Raw genomic sequence first — 17,505 nt, forward strand, 5'->3', positions numbered from 1 at the left:
AGTTCAATTAAAAATTAGGTGTCATTCTATAGGCCAAGATGATAAATAAAAGACAGGAAGAAGGCACATGGGATTTCAGGATGTTCTGAAAACAAATATTCTAACCTGTAACCATGCATTTAGCCACAATACAGTAGGTGAGGCCTATAAAGTAGGGTTTCTCACTCAATCTCAGCATTATTGACATTTGGAACCCATACTTCTTTGATACAGGGAGTGTCCTGTGCATTGTAGGATGTTTAAGCAGCATCCTTGTCCTCTATCCGCCAGATGCTGAATACCTCACCCCCTTTGTTGCAGAGACCAAAAAATATCTTCAGATATTGCCAAATTAAGAACGGCTCAAAGGAAGGAAAAGAGAGGCAGCATTCTCAGGTTTTAGAAATACTTCAAAGCAAAAAAAGGAACTTGTAAGAGTTGTTAAAAAATCAGATCATTAAAGTTGAGTTAAAAATCTCAGTTTTAACAAAAACTTTAAGGACAAAAAAAAAAAAATATTCCTAGTGCCTTATCAGAGCAAGGTGAAGTTTGGTGCAGATTATGTATAAACAATGGGACAATTAAAATTACTAAAATATTTTGCATGTGTCTTCTCCACTTTGAAAACAACTTTCTAATATTATAAAGAGACCATTTTTAGGTAAGAAAAGAATAAGAAAGCAATTCACTACTTTATATATTGTTCTGAATTTCTAAAGTTAGGCAAATTTCATATCAAAGTGTACGGGAAAATTAGTAATCAAAAGCACAATGTGCTTAGGAATTCTTGAAATGATGCTTAACAGTAGTACCATGAAATAAATAATGCCAGTTTTCAAAAAAAAATTTTTAAAGGTGTAAAAAATTGATAAGCTGATTAATAAAGATCCCTAAAATATTTCTAGAAAATGAAAGAAATGCTAAGTGCTTGTGGTAGAAGAAATGACTGCCAAAAACCTCTTGAGTTCACTACAAATGAGATATGTAAATCAATTTTATACTTAACTAGGTTTCTTTAATTGCACGTTAGAGTAATACTGGAAATATAGTGTATCTTGACTCTCATGAACTTTGTCAAATAGTCTCAGGCTGTTTATATTCTAATGGACTAACTGGCAGAGTATGGCTGTTTGCTAATACAATTTATTTTCCCTATATCTTCAGCTAGCCATTCTCCCCACCCTCACACATTCACCTAATGCTTTTGGGGAACTCTAGGAGCCCACAAAATAAAGTTTCAAAGCCATTGGAGACACTGATCAGTAAATGTCTTTAAATGCCTTTCATTTTGTGGTGTTTCAGCCACTGTGAGCTACAAACTACCACTGAATTCAGTGTCTTCTCAATTTTGTTCAATTGAACAAAACCTTATAGACTGATATCCATCCCAACCCAGATAAACATCTTTTTTTTTTTTTTTTTTTTGCAAAACTCTTCATCCACAGGGAAGTAAATCAGCACCAGTAATATTTGCTTAATTTAAAAAATACCATTCAGAAATCTAGTCAAGATTTTTTGTTATACTGTTAAATGTTTTCTTTACTGTTACTTTATTAATATCACAATCACTCTCTTATACTGACAAATGGTGGGCTAGAGGTAGAAAGAAATCTGCCTATCAAATACTCTATCAGTCAGACTTTTGCTCCACTCCACGCATCCCACATATTCACCTGTCACCTTGCTTTAATAATTGCAAAAAAGACTAAGCAAAAACTTTACCAGTAGAGATTTTTAAGCATCATGATACCAGTAATATCAAAAGTATATTTTCAGGGCACAGAACACTATTTGACAAGGCCAATAAAGCAATATAAACTAGTACAGAATTGTTTAATTACATCTTGCCTGAAAACAAATACAGTTCTGACCAAAAAATGGTAATAAATCACACCAAGTATACGTTAACTGCAAACCATGCATTTATTTAAAGGGCTGCTTCAATTTCACTACTATATAAATTAAAAAATAGAGTGTAATGAAAATTTGTGATAACTGATAATACTGTGACTTTTTATTTTTGTTAATTAAAAATGTATAGGAATTCAAGAAAGGAGACTCCGTTTTGGCAAGTTAATAGTAAGTGGATGGATTGCATGTCATCTTTAAGGATCACTTCATCGACATTATTCCACATAATAGTTTCATTGCCAGAGTATTGGTTTACTTGTGGAAAACCCAAATCATATTACCAGGTAAAGGCATGCTGCAATGATTTCTTTCCAGCATCAACTAGGTTCATATTACACAGGTCGCATTTATACTCCGGTGTCTTCAAACTCTGAACAAATGGAAACTTACTTCATGAGACAACAAATATTTGACCTGACTTGTATCCATTTTGATGATCTTCTTTTTAAAGGAAATATATTCCCAGGAAACCCAGAACCATAAGAGAGATGAAAGAAAGGATGAATAACAGCACTCAACTTTGCAAATGCACCAATGAACTTGTTTTCAATGTATAGTCCACAAGAACTCTGAAGTTTTAAGTTTAAGTTCATGAGATTGCAGAGTTCAACTTAATTCTATGAAAGTGTGAATTCTTCAAGAATGGGAGGATGATTTGACCCAAAACATTCAATTCCTGGAACCCTTTTCCAGCACTTGTCCCACATTATTACCACTATGAGCACTATATTGGTGAGCCTTTGAATCAAGAAATGTGATTTTCCTTCCTCAGGAAGAAGGGTAACTTTTTTGTTTGTATCAAACCTGTTAGTAGTAGCATTAAATACAAGAACTCTAATTTTATCTTCATCTTTAAGACAAAATTGTGAAGAAAATGCCAAGAGAAAAGAGATAATGAAAATATATGTGGTTTTAAGAAACAAGTAACCTAGTTTTAAATAAACTCAACAAGGCTTCCTTTTAAGTTAACAAATATAAAGCCCATTTCTCAGTTGAAACAAACTCAAACAAGATTTGAAATCTTTTCTCCGAACAGAAATAATGATATTCGTTGCCATAGCAATGATTTTAATACTTCAATCCTAAACACACCAACAACTTTTTGGTTTACGTGGATTTACTACTCTGAAATCAAGAAGAAACCAACTCAAGAGCCAGTCTCACAGCTGGCTATTATGATCTTTACCTCTTTTTTTTTCCCTCAGAAATTCTGCTGGAAGAAAATCAACATAATTTTACATGAAACTATCCCAAGTATCAAAAAATCATCATTTTAGATCCACTTATTCACTCCACACAAAAACATTTAAATGATTTAGGGAAAAGTGAAGCATTAGGAAGAAGGTAGCACTTTCAAATCCACATCTTACCTGGTCAATTGAAATGGAACAACACCCCTGAAAGCCTTCTTGATTTGTGCTCCTTTCCTCAAGCGACAACTAAATCACGGCAGCCTATATTCTTAAACCCTCAAAGAAGAATCAGGAAGCTTGATCTGTGCACATAATGGCCTGCATAATGTAAGAAAGCACCGTTTCTTGGCAACTAGAAAACAATCCTTTTCAATTAACTCACAGCAATTGGCCCCATTTGTTGTTAAACACAGAGTAAAGAAAATGTTTTAAGAACTCAAAAGAACTTGCTAATAGCTCACCAAGAAAGTCAAATCAGTTTGTTCATTTTGAAAAGCATTTTTAATGAATTGACTGTCCATTCCAGTTGCCTAACCCTTTCCTAAGGCCTTTCATTGACATACCTGTCTCACTTCTTTGTTGCATATTACTTAATTAAAACCCCAATCCTGAATAGTTGCATCTGCTGTTGTAGAAACATAGTGAAAACTGGAGAGAGAGTTCCAGCAAAGGGGTGGCATGTAATGTTGTCCTACCCCTGTTCATTTTGTATACCATATTTTACTTTCTAAAATGCCAGCTTCAGCAAGGCCCCGGATGCTCATTAGGATACATAATTCAAAACAGCTGTATGTTTGTAATCTCTTAGCTGTTAAAGACCACCTCCAGCGGGCATAAATTTTAGGTGATATATAAGAAGTGCAGCTGGGCTAGATTGATTTTGTGCTACAGTAACCATTTTGAAGGGGCTTATTTAACTTATGAGAATTTGAACACTATTCTTAAGACACTGTGCATTCTTACATATGTATTGGAAATTTCATGTATCAAAAGGAATCCATATATGGGACCCCTATGTAAGAATGTCTGTTCAAAAGAGCAAGTGGTTGGGTGCTTAAGTGGATCAGTTGATTAAGTGTCCAACTCTTGATTTCCACTCAGGTTATTATCTCAGGGTCGTGAGATTGAGCTCCCTGTTGGGCTCTGTACTGGCCATGGAGTCTGCTTAAGAGTCTCTCTCTCCCTTGCCCTCCGCCCCTCCCCTCCTAAAAAAAAAAAAAAAAAAAAAAAAAAAGGCAAGTGGTGAGGAAAACACAAGTTATACACAGAGAATTTTTGCTGTTGAACTTTACCATTACAAGTAACAAAGGCTTAACTGTCTGTATGATTATATTTCCCAAATGAGAAGGTAGCTAAAGATGGGTAATTTCCATGCCCAACCAAAGCGAAATTGCTTGAATTTTGTCTTTATCCCCCCTTCACTTTGCCAGGATTGACTAAGAATGTTTATTATAGTGTTTAACTTCAAAAGCTCTTTTATTTTCTTTTTTCTCCTTTTATCATCCAAATCTCTTTAAAACATGTCTACCTGATCTTGCTATCATTAACAGGCAATTCTTTTAAACTATATCCTTTTGCAGGTGTTATCGTTCAATAAAGCTCTTTCTCTACTGATGGGAATTTGAGTCAGTGTTGTATACAGTTGAAGGTGATGTTTTTAGGCAGACCTTCTGGCACCTTCAAATCATAGTCTTGATGGCTGTGTACACTTTCCATGGACAGAATGGGTTGGGATAATTTTACAAGTGTTTCTTCAGCTTTAGTACTAACTCTTCCCCTTGCTAGCTCTATGACCTTAGGCAGATTTGTTAGACATCTTGTGTCTCAGTTCTCTTACCTGTCAAATGAACTTAATAACATTTACATTGTAGCGTTGTAGTGAGGATTTACCAAATTTACATAGGTAAAGCTTCTTAAAACAGTGGCCAGAAGATGGTAAGTGCTCAAAGGTTAATTATGTTATTAACATCCTTGTTATTGTTATTAGTATTCATGAACTAAATAATTTCCAAGTTTCTTTTCAAAGTTAAGAGTTCAAAAATCCTATATAATTCTTATGTAAAAATTTGAAGTAATGTATAAAAAGGTTCTTGAGGCATTTAAATAAAGCCATTTTTTTCTTTTTTAATAGATCAATCCTCATTTACTATATAATATGTCTAATATTTAGAACTGTTGTATGCCCTTTCACTAATAAAATAAAACACACATTTATTTAAAAAGTGGGATGTTTCTTTATCTTTATGAAAAATGCAGTCATATTAAATACATTGACTTAGTTTAGCCAAAGGCATAGAGAAATAGAAATTTTGCAAGAATTTTTCAAGACCTTTTATTACATGCAATACAATTATTAAAAGATTCACAAGCCTTTCTTCTTACATTCCTAAAATGTATGGACCATTTTCTTCAGCATTTGGCATTCCTTTGGGTGTGTTTTTAACCAGAAGCTGCAAATACTAATATTTGAGAGGAAATGTATGCTTTTGAATATTTGCTGTTAGAGTGGGCCATAAAGACTCCACCTGGTCCTCTCCAGTTTGAAAGGCAAGTCTAACCTGAAGAAAATCTGTTATGCAGCTCCCTCAATCAAAATACTGTGCTCTGTCTCTGCTGGGAAAAAATTCAAAATTAGTAAGAGGTCGAATGAATCAGTTTTCCTCAGAGAGATTAGATTCAGCTACTCAGGTAGGTATTTACTCTTATCGGCTCTGTTCATGACAGTGCATCCCTTGTTCCTTATTTCTCACAGTCTTGTTTGTCTCAATACCTTAAAATAGCAAATTTTGGCACGGGAGAAATTAGCCTAGGAAATCTGCATAAATAAATAAATAATAAGACCAAAAAAAAAAAAAAAAAAAAACAACAACCTAAAAGGACAGTGTTTGTTTAAATGAACTCTGGAGATTGTAACACCAATACTCAATAAAAATATCAATCTGGTGTCGCTCTTCACAGAAGATTACATACAATATGAAAGCAGGGCTCCATTCTCTAGCAGGAAATGTGAATTCCTCATTACAAATTCTATGATGGTCTAAGTCACAGAGTAATTTCCTTCAATAACTGAGGAAGTCCCCAAAGTTCAGTGCTACCAGCTTGAACAGTACAAAAACATAGCATGATATATGGCATTTATTAGTAACTTTTGGGTATCCCTATTTCTAATTCAAGTATAATGTTGAAAAATGAGGGGCACCTGGGTGGCTCAGTGGGTTAAGCCTCTGCCTTCGGCTCAGGTCATGATCCAGGGTCCTGGGATCGAGCCCCACATCGGGCTCTCTGCGCTGCAGGGAGCCTGCTTCCTCCTCTCTCTCTGCCTGCCTCTCTGCCTACTTGTGATCTCTGTCAGATAAATAAAGAAAAAATCTTAAAAAAAAATGATTTGCATGAGAAATATTAGTATTTAAATAAAAATATTCAATACTGCTCCACAAAAATATGTAGAAGTCATAGATAATCCTAACACAAATTATCAGTTTACAAATAAGACATCAAGTCTCACTGACACAAATTGAAGAGGACTGTGCAAAATAATTCTTATGGATGGTATTTAATGATGAAATATTTTACAAAATAAAATATTTTGTAAGCATTAACTAAAAATAGGAATAAAATTTCAGCAGATTACAGTCTGTCCTAATATAACAGAGCCAAACATTATATTTCACATTTTTGGAGCAAGGGGCAAAAATCGGTTGTAAGAAATTGCTTGGGTGGGGCACCTGGGTGGCTCAGTGGGTTAAAGCCTCTGCCTTCAGCTCAGGTCATGATCCCTGGGTCCTGGGATCAGCAGCACATTGGGCTCTCTGCTCAGCAGGGAGCCTGCTTTCCTCTCTCTCTCTCTGCCTGCCTCTCTGCCTACTTGTAATCTCTGTCTGTCAAATAAATAAATAAAATCAAAAAAAAAAAAAAAAAAAGAAAGAAAGAAATTGCTTGGGTGTCTATCAGGAGAGTGCTGTTTCTATAATCTAGAATTCTAATATGCAAGCCACACAGTTAGAAATAACTGACATTGGGAAAGTTATTAAACATGCAGATTTTTTGGTCCCAAAGCCAGAGATTCTCAGAGATACCGATAGAATGTCTTTGGTAAAGTCAAGGAATCTGTATTTCAGTAAGTGTGTGTCCCCTCCCCTGCCCTTCTGCCCACACTGAAGCTGGTGAGTTTAAGGCCATTGCTGACAACTACCATCCAGAGAAACACCGGTTGGCTGGGTCTCTGCTTCTCTGACACAGGGAACATTTGGATGACTGAAAGAGGAGTAAGGTGGCCCAAAGGAAGAAATGTGATTGGTCATGAGGAAAAGCAGAGAGAGCTCAGCTTCCTGAGGCCAGAGAAAAGGATGGAGAAGGGTGGGGAGTGAATCTTGAAAGACAAAGAGGTGTGGATATACCTTTAATGATATCCTCTTTCATACTTGTAACGCCATTTAATGTAATGGCATAAAAGCCAGCATCCTTAAAAATAGGTTGTCAGACTGGCTCCTCTTATATCTCATTTCTTACTATTCCCTTAGTGACTCCACTTGGTCTGCCAACTATTCCTTAAAACATGGTGTCTTATACTTCTTTCATATCTTTTCCTAAATGTCATCTTCTCAAGAGTCCTTCTCTGACCATGCTACCTAAAACCACACTCACTGACCAATCTCACTGATACTCCCTTTTCTCTTCCTGGCCTACTTTTCCCTTTATTATTTATTACTGTGCTCATATTGTTTATTTTCTGTCTCTACCTCCCCCGCCCCCATTAGACTATATGCTCTATTATGGCAGGGATTTTTACCTGTTTGGTGTACTGGTATATGCCCAGCACTAGAATGGTACCTGGAAAGTTAGAAGTACTACCATACAGGATTAAAGAAGTTCCCTAGTAAAAGAAAAAGGATATATTCACTGCTAGAAGTAGAGAAAAAGTTTTTTTTTAATATTTGATTTTTTTTCAATTGCTCTATGATCTTCTAGGTAAAAGAAGAAACAAGAAAGAACTGAAGTGTGGGAATCTTTTCAAATGTTTCACTGCTTGAGGGTATATTTGTTTTCCATTCTTTCACAAAAATAAGCATGGGTAGTTACTGTTTAACTCTATCAAAAGCTAATAATTGTGTCACTTCGGCCTTGGGGAAATGAAAAACAGGAAACACTTTACCGAGGTGCATAGATTCATAAGTAATATTTTAAAAGGTTATCTGAAGGTTGTTTTTGAACAGAAGTGTGTTAAGGTAAAATATATTTTTGAAAAGGCATTAACAGAACTAGAAATTGGTCATTGATACTCTGTCTCTTAACATACATGGCTAAACCTGAATATTTTTTTTAACAAAACCATCACAGAAATAAGCTTAAGCAATGGAAATTGTTATTCTAATTAATAATGGCAGGATTACAGCACTTTATTGCAGAATGTGTTTCTTCTGAATGATCTGACATATAAAGATTGAGGATAGGAATGACCTCACCAATTCATCTGAAAAGGGAGAAAAGACCTTGTCCACCTAAAATCTTTCCTTCACTCCCTCCCCAACTCTAGTTCCATAGAAAAGTCTACTTTTATTTGTGTATCACACTGGACTCTCCTCCCATTAATAACATGAAAATAACTCTCAGTTTTCAGTGACACGGTAATGGCCTGATGGCTTTTTAACTACTTTACCTAGTGGACAGCTGAGTCCTATTCAAAGGACAGACTTCTGATACATGGAAGTGCTAGGTTAGGTGCAGAAGTATAGTTGAAATGGAAATATAAGGGGGAAGAGGATCCCTTTGTTTTTGACTTTGTGCTTTATCATATGTACAGAAGACTAGTGACTCTCAAAGTAACATAAATCTCCATATGTTTCCTGACATTTCATTCCTGTCCCATTCCCATATCTTCAATATTTAAAAACTTCACTGGAGAAGTTAACATTAGCAAGTAACCATCACGTCCATACTGTGTCCCCAATAGTGTTCTCTATATGCCCCTTTTAAAGTAGTCTCTCCATCTATATCTCTCCCTCTTCCTCTTTCTTTCTTTCCCCCATCACTCTCCACCTCCTTCCCTGCTCTCTCATACACACACACACACACACACACACGATACCTATTGAAATTATGTGTTTACTCTTATATGACTTGTTAATGGTGCATCTACTCTGTGCCAAGCACTGGTGATTAAATTACATATGTTACCTCATTTAATCATTAAATCAACCCTAGGAGGTGAGTCTTTTATCTTCAATGTTACAGATACAGAAAATGAGCAACAGATAGGTTAAGTAAATTTCTTAGTCACATTTATTAGTCAGAGAAGCTAAAACCAAAGCTGACTGACACCAAACTCTATGGATTTAACCAACACATTCTATGGCCTCTCCTCAGACTCCTGCCATGTCCAGCAAGTGAGTGTACTTGAAAAGCCTCTGACCTTTGTGTGTTGAATAAATAACATAAAATGGAATGCCTGGAAGATCTACTGCTTGTGGCCCTCAGAATGGATTTCTTTAGTGTAATTATTATTTTTTTTTTGCTATTTATAAAACACCATGAAGTACATTTAAAGACAAAATAATCAGACATTTTCATGCAGTCTTATGTAATGATGTGCAATTTAGACCTAATCCTTTTAGCCCAGAGATGGCAGACTGACACTCTAAACAAAATTCATTGTATTCTTTTGTGCTACCATAACAAGGTACTTAAAGGATGAAATTCTGGCTTGCAGATGGATTTCTTGGCATCACTAGACATGCATCACAGAAATTGTTTTGTTTCAGAGGATTTAAACAAGATGTCTGACATTTCTAAGGAGCTATTTCCACTTGTAAATGGGGTAACTTGTTAGGTGGTGGTGTTGATGGACAATAACAAAGGTTTTTAAGGCTTGTGCCCTGCTTATAATTTTGTGTAAAGTATAGAAAGTGAATTTGCTGAAACGCATCCTAACTCAGAGTTTAGGTATTTGGTCTTGGTATGTAATATTCCTATAGCTCCCCTCATCCACACATAGGATTTCTCTGTGTCCTGTGACACAATATATGGAAACATTCTACTATATACCCAAACTAACAGGGAACAGAGAAGAACATTCAGCTGTATATTTGTGTGGCCAGAGTTGCTCCCTGCAACTGAGTACCTGAAGAGCATCCATAGTTCTTTAGGATGGAGAAGTTTACTTCTTTTCCATGTGTTACTTGAGGCTGCTACAGGTTATCATAATGCCAGGTATTCTTGGAGTAAGAGAACTTGATTATCATTCAAAAATGCAAATGAAAATTCTGATAATGTAGGAATCTTCCCTATGCCTAGGAAATCAAAAAATGAATAGGGCCAAGAGAACATAAGGGTCAACCTTTTGCTTTTAGACAAGTGACTGCTTATATCACCCAAGGTACCACTAGTGTTGTCTTCTTTTCTTGAAAATATCAGGGGTAGAGCCCTCACATGGTGTTTCACTAGTGTTAGCATAAACACAGAACTTCTTTTCTTTTCCTACAAAAATTCATTATTTCATCAAACCCTCAAGGAGTATCCCCTGTGTATCTGTTATTAGCATAAAGACTGGTGATACCAGAGAAAGCAAGACAGCAAGGCCCCTTTGGTGGGTTTTAAAAAATGGCTGCAAAATTCTTACATACTCTTCACACTGAGAGATGAGTATACATTCTCTCACTTTGAATGTGGGTGGGTTTGTAACTACTTTGACTACAGAATAAGGAGAATTGATGTTATGTGATTTCTGAGACCAGGTCGTAAAAGGTGATACATCTTTTACCTTGCTCATGAGAACATTTATACTTTTGGTCCTGAGTAGTCATTTAAAGAAGTCCAACTACCGAAAGGTACCAAGGTATGAGCAAGCCAAGCGATATGTACATGCCGCAGGTCACAATAAAGCTGAGCTACCCGCTAACAGCTGGCTTCAACTGCCAGACATGAGAATGAGCTTTCTTGGACATTTAGCCCCGTTGAGTCTTCATATGACCAATATAGTTCTGGGCCATATTTGACAATGACTACAAGGGTGGCTCCAGGTAGGATCTGCCGTGCTGAGCATTCCTGAAAATTATTGTCAGACAAAATCATGAGCAAAAGGAAATGAATGTATGTTTTACATGGATTTGCTATTTAGCAAGAGGAACAGATTTTGTTACCTGGACATGGGTGTTACAGGATCAGTGAGCCTCAAAGTGGTAGTCAGTGAAGACCTAAAGGAGGGTGAATGGAATGGTATTGGGGCTAGAAGATAGGAGATCTTTGATATATAGTGATAGAAAGTTTGGGAAAACTGTCACTTACAAAATGTATCTAGTGAACTAATTGATCTGGCTAAGGATATTTCTATGCTAAATATTGAAAGTGACAATGAATCTCTTTCACTATATATCATAAAATAAAGAGATATGAGCTAAAGAAGAAATTACCTCATTTTTAAGCCCAATATAGGATGACTAAAAATGGCCCTTAATTTGCTAGTTTCAAAAATAAAATATTTCTTTTCCCTAATTTCTCCCGGAAGAAGACTCTCAAAAATAAGAAAGAACCTCCGGGCAAAGATCAATTCCAGAGTGCTGTCAAGAAATGTGGTCTTACAGTAAACATGAAACAAAATGTGTGGTTGTTAAACCCTTTCTTAAGAATTGAAATATTTAAGGGGATTTTTCATAGACCTTTTCAGAAAGTCTTTACAGATTTTCAGGATATGTCTCCCAGACCCTCTATGTTCAATTAACGATAACTTTTCTAAGAAACTTAAAGGAATAGGTCCCCAATAGCCCCATAAGAAATTCGAGGTAGAGATCTACTCTGAGGTCAGTGTTCCAGTTTTTGTATAGGGACACAGAGTTCAAGATTGAATATTTTAAGCAAAAATCAAGGTATCAAATCATTATATAAGCCAAAATCATGCCAAGTTACAGATGAGAGGTATTTTCTTAGAGATTTACTTCAATAGACTCTAAAATAGAACTTTTTTTTTTTCCCTAATGGGAATTGTGGCCATTGTGCTTTTGCATTTTACCAAGCTCTATTTATTGAGTCCCTCAGATGAGGACATCTACTTTTGAAGCAGGCATCAGGCATACGTTGGAATTCCCTACTAAAGGTGGCTAACCTGTTAACCATACACTAGATACATTCTTAGGCAGTCTAATTTCAGGGAACAGACAGAAGGATTTTGAGTTTGAAGCTAGCATGCTGGGTTGCAGTGGTGGCAGGTTTCAGAGGTGGAGATGTGAAGATTAAAAGGAAGTTTATGGACTTGGCATTAGGAGGTACACGTGATCTCAGTCCTGCCAGAGCTTTACATCTGTGACGAAATACTTGACAGCATCAAATAGTACACTTGATAATGGGGAGAGTTGCTGGGACTCGTACATGCACTTCCCCACCATGCACCAACAGGAAGGAGAAGAGTTCTCTGGAAATGTGTTAATAATAGAGTCTTTTGCAATGAGCCATATGACAAGGTGTTATTGAACAGTTTGGAAAATCGCATTCAGTTAAAACATGTTTTTACAAGAGCAACATACAGCAAGGCATTATTAGAGAAGCTTTAGAATTCATGGGAGATCTAAATTCTCCTTGTTAGCAAAGCTTTATTCAATAAGAGAAGAAAAAGAGGTAACAGAGCCTATTGTTACAGAACCCAACCAAATGGCTGAGTTGAGCTGGAGGCCTTAGTTGAGACTTGGGGAGTTGCAGTTGATGGTACTGGTTTACCAGTTGTCCTAGTAAATCAGCTGCCCTGCAAGTAAGATGCCACAGAATGTTTTCTAACCTCCAGCCCTGGGAAACTCAGGGGAAACAATGGGAAGCCTGGTAAGAGACTGTATCCATTAATTTAGTTTTAGTGTAGGACATCTGAGTTCAGAAAGAATAGCTGGGACCATCCAAGTACAAACCACCTTTAATGTAGAAGCTACCCATTTATATGGTACTTGTTCAATGCATAAGTCTGCCAGAAAGGAAAGCATCATCCTCTCCATTTTTGGGGAAAAAAAAAATGCTTATAGAAAAGGTGGGTAATTTTTTAGCAAACAACAGTTACCATGGTAAACTTTTCTTAGCCATATAGAAATTAAGATCAGAAAACAAGGAGGAACCAAGGAGATGAGTCGTCCCTGCAAGCAAAATTGCCCAATAGATAATTCTGGCCCCTTCTTGTGGGCCAGGGGCTGAAAAGAACAGAAGCTGATGCTTCTCCCTTTGTGTAGGAGTCATTAACCTAAAAGTAAGCCTTGAGTCTGAGTGGAAAAGATGATAGAAGACACTGGTGACAATTTTATATCTTTTAGGCCCATATTTTATAATGCTACCATCTTCTAGCTAGGGACAACTGTATAACCCCCAGAAAGCCACATGTCACAGAGATGTCTGCTGATGCAGGGAGACCCAGCTCGATTAAGCTGGGCTGGTGGCAGTACGGTCGTGGGTGAGTAGCATTGTGGAAGTGAGTGTGAGAAACTTACCCAGTATCCTAGTGACAGGGCAGAGCCAGAAATAAATGCCCCAAGTGCCAGTTCAAGTCCTCAAAGAAGAGAAGAAGTTGTTTGGACTCAAAGGAGGAGTTGGAGGCTTGGATGCTACAAGTAAATTCAGTCTGGTTTGCTTTCCCACACCTTACGAAGGTTTTTATGGAAGGTGAGTAAGAGACTGCCTTTTCCCTCTCAGGGATGCCCTATACCGTGCTGCCAGGCACTACCTAGATGCCCTTGTTGGCTGGAATCTGGATGCTGATGGCTCACAGCTGTGTCCTCCTTTGGGCATTGTCCTTGGCTCAAGGAAGCTGCCTCACCCAAGGTTATGCCTTCTTCCTGTGACACAGCACAAATCCAACGTCTGGTCAATGCAGGATGCAAGGGCTTGTCCCCCTGGCCTTGATTCAGGACATATCTAAAGAGCCATTCCACCTTCAGAGAGCCTCATGAGATTCCCTGAGGCTGTGGGGCTGTTTTTGTAATTACTACATCACAGGTCAGCTCCTCTTCTCATGTGTCTTGGATCAGTACTAATCCCTAACAAATTAATTTAAATATTTGAGTCCTAGTTTGATGTTAAAACACTTTACTAGATTCTATAAAAATCAAAATTATGATGTGGTCTCTGCCTTCAGGGAGATTTTAATGTATGGAAATGATAAATGACTATAAAATATAATACAAGGCTGCATGGCCTGAGTATAAGGTGCTAAGGCATTCATTCACCAAAGTGTCGGCGCCTACTCTATGTTTTGTATAGCAGTATGGTGACAGATAAAATAGGCCCCGCTATTAAGGAATTCATTGTGCTGGGGGAGAGGAAAATCTATTCTTGACAGGAGTTTCTTCACTGAGGCTCCATTTGTTTGTTTGTTTGTTTAAGTCTGCACTAATGTCCAAAAAGAATTTGAGTTGGATCATAAAAAGTAATTAAGTATTTCATGAAGGGTTGGGGTGTGATGGAGTGGGAGGAAAATTCCAGGTTGAAGTACTAACATGAAGGCAGTAAATAGGAGACCATTTTCTCACAGTGGTTTCTGATAGGGCCTTCAGAGTATAGCAGTTCAAAGAATGCTTACCTGACAAATGGAATCCGAAGTTGGCAGAGGCCTGAAGACAAAGGTAAGGAATTATGGCTTTGTGTAGTATGAAGCATAAATACTTTTTCTAGTTTATCTCCTATACTTATTTATAACATCATTGTCTATCTCACAGTCTCTATCTCACATCCTTTCATTGTCTGTTGATAGTGATATCACAGTCCCTATTTTTCATATGCTCATTTTATGAGTTTCACTTTCATTCACTTCTATTCGTCTTCATCCTTGGCCATGTTTGTCATCTCTCTTTAAGAAACAATATGGTGTTTTAAACCACCTAGCTTTGGGGAAAGGTGATACACAAGAGTAGACAACTGATAGGGCCTTTGGATTCAGGCACAACAGCCTCACTCAGGTGTGGCCTGGAGAGAGCACAGTGGGGGCGGTCTTCCCCATTGGCAGAGTTTGGGTGGTGTGTACTGCCATCTATTTTGGGTTGAAAGACAAATATGTTGCTTAAGATTATATGTAGATTCACTAGCAGAGACATATGTTTGGATTTGTTGGCCAGGAGCTTGAAAGGAGAAAAGTTAGAAAAATGAGACAGAGAAGCCTGGAGAAGAAACCTGTGAGCTGGCATGTTAACGTGGGTGTGACATGTGAAAAACTTTGGTTCACATAATCAGTGGACCAGAGAGAGTCTACTAGTGAAGTGGCCCCAAAAAATCTTATAGAGTAACTTAGTTTACAATAGCCAGTGTGGGTCAAAATCCACCTCAATGTTGTACAAAGGGCTTATACAGGAGAAGCTATGGAGGCAAGGATGTAGTCTATATGGGCCCAAAAACATGGTTATCAGTCACCAGGTAGACCTAGTACTGCTGCTAATTATCTAAACTGATAGCAGTAACACTAGGGCTGATCTTTTAATAAGGCACCATCCCTTAAGGGGACCAACCAGCCAAAGTTGATTACGTCGTGTCCATTCCATCTTGGAACGCAGAAATTTATTTTGAGTAGAGTTCTCTTTGTGATTGCCTTTCCTGCCCGCTAGGCTCATTGACAGCACCATTATTCAAGGGCAAACAGAATATTTAATCTGCCAACTTGTGATCCTACATAAATTGCACTGGATCAAACAAAGCACTTTTCAGCAAATGAGATGTGACAATAGGCACCTGACAATGAGGTTTACTGGTCCTATCATATATCCTATCACTGGATTCTGCTAGTCTGATGGAATGGCTTTTTTTTTTTTTTAAGATTTTATTTATTTATTTGACAGACAGAGATCACAAGTAGGGAGAGAGGCAGGCAGAGAGAGAGAGAGGAGAAAGCAGGCTCCCCTTGGAGCAGAGAGCCTGACGCAGGGCTCGATCCCAGGACCCCGAGATCACAACCCGAGCTGAAGACAGAGGCTTAGCCAACTGAGCCACCCAGGCACCCCGATGGAATGACTTTTTGAAGGTACAACTAAGGTGGCAACTCTATGAGGATATGGTACACATCTTCATTCTCCAGGATGAAGAATACTCCTTATATCATCAACCATTATATAATGTTGTGTTCCCTAGAGGGAAGACTACATGCATCTGGCAAGTAAGGGTTGCAAGAGTGAGAGACTCTGCTTATCACTCCCAGTGACCACTTGGGAAATCTATATTTCCTATCCCCACAACTCTAGGTTCTGTGGTTCTAATGGTTGTGATTCTCAGAGAAGGAATGCTTTTACAGGAGCTCCACTAAGCTTTAGCTGGACTGCCCCATGGTTACTTTAGGTTCTTTGTGCCGGGAATCCAGTAGGAAAAAAAAAAAAAATCCACATCCTGGCAGGAGTAATTGTCCCTGATCATCAGGAGAAGGTAGGGCTGCTGTTAATAATACAAGCAGACAAAAATACACTTGTTACCCAGGTGATCTGCTGGGGAAAGTGGAAGGTGGAAGGGAGCTCTCAGCATTCTCCACACCAATTTTTATGGTAAATAGACATGAACGAAAGCCACATCCTGAGAAAGTCACAGCAACTAGGGGCCCAGATGTCCTTGTCTCTGAGGGGAGCCTGGATCCTTCTGCCAACTAAGTGAGGAAGACCAGCTGATATGATAGTCGAAGGTGAGCAGAATTTAGTAGTTGGGTTAATAGATGAGGGAGACTCTACATATCAGATGCATCCTGGGGAAGAGCTGCAGGGGACACTGTAACTTGTCCTACTAAACTCCTCATAAAGCTTTCCTAGGAAAGGCTGCCAGTTACAGTCCTGGAGTCATTCCCTTGTGGAGGCAATATACTATGTGGAGCAAGTGGAACTGAGTCGTACAGGAATGGATTATAGTGAATACATTTGGACACTTTGTAGATTCCCCTGCAAAGTCAAGTCTTCATGATCTCAGATGCTGGTAGTGTTTGCTAATGACTTACAGTTGCATGCCACTCTGGGAATTGACCTCAAGCTGCCTTGCCCAAGTCTATGCACCTGTTCCTGGCTGCAGCTATATCCAATGATTGATTATTGTGGGCTGTGTTCCCCAATGTGGGACATCTTTTTAGGATCATCTCAGTGATCATTGAGAGATCACTGTGGCATTGACTGTAGCTACTATTTCAACTCTATTTCATTTTAACTTCTCCCTCTGCCTGGTCTCATCTCCCTTGCTCCTTCACAGATATTGATTCTAAGAACAATCCCAGTAAATGTCTTGTATGCAAATCCAGGAGGAACTTTACCTGCAAGAGTGGGGTAAATTCACAAACCTAAGTTGCTAGGAAAGGAAGATCCTGAGACCATCTTTATTCCGATAACCTCCTTAAGGGATTTTGTTTATATGATGCTGATTGTAGAAGATAGTTAAACTCCACATAAAATAAGAATTCAGAATTCACAGGAGGCGATTTCATAAGAAGGGAACAAAAATGAAGGAGTAA

General features: G+C 37.9%; 1 long non-coding RNA gene across 2 annotated transcripts in view; it reads left to right on the forward strand.

Annotated features, from left to right (window-relative positions):
* The window catches only part of LOC131827018 (uncharacterized), a 66,897-nt gene that overhangs the window by 8,271 nt on the left and 41,121 nt on the right, over positions 1 to 17,505 (forward strand). For both annotated transcript variants that reach the window (XR_009351852.1, XR_009351853.1), the window contains exons 2-3: positions 8,052 to 8,115; positions 14,588 to 14,665. This is a non-coding gene — a long non-coding RNA (uncharacterized LOC131827018). The remainder of the gene's footprint in view (positions 1 to 8,051; positions 8,116 to 14,587; positions 14,666 to 17,505) is intronic.

This window comes from Mustela lutreola, chromosome 3, assembly GCF_030435805.1.
Source record: "Mustela lutreola isolate mMusLut2 chromosome 3, mMusLut2.pri, whole genome shotgun sequence".
In the NCBI taxonomy this organism is placed as follows: Eukaryota; Metazoa; Chordata; class Mammalia; order Carnivora; family Mustelidae; genus Mustela; species Mustela lutreola.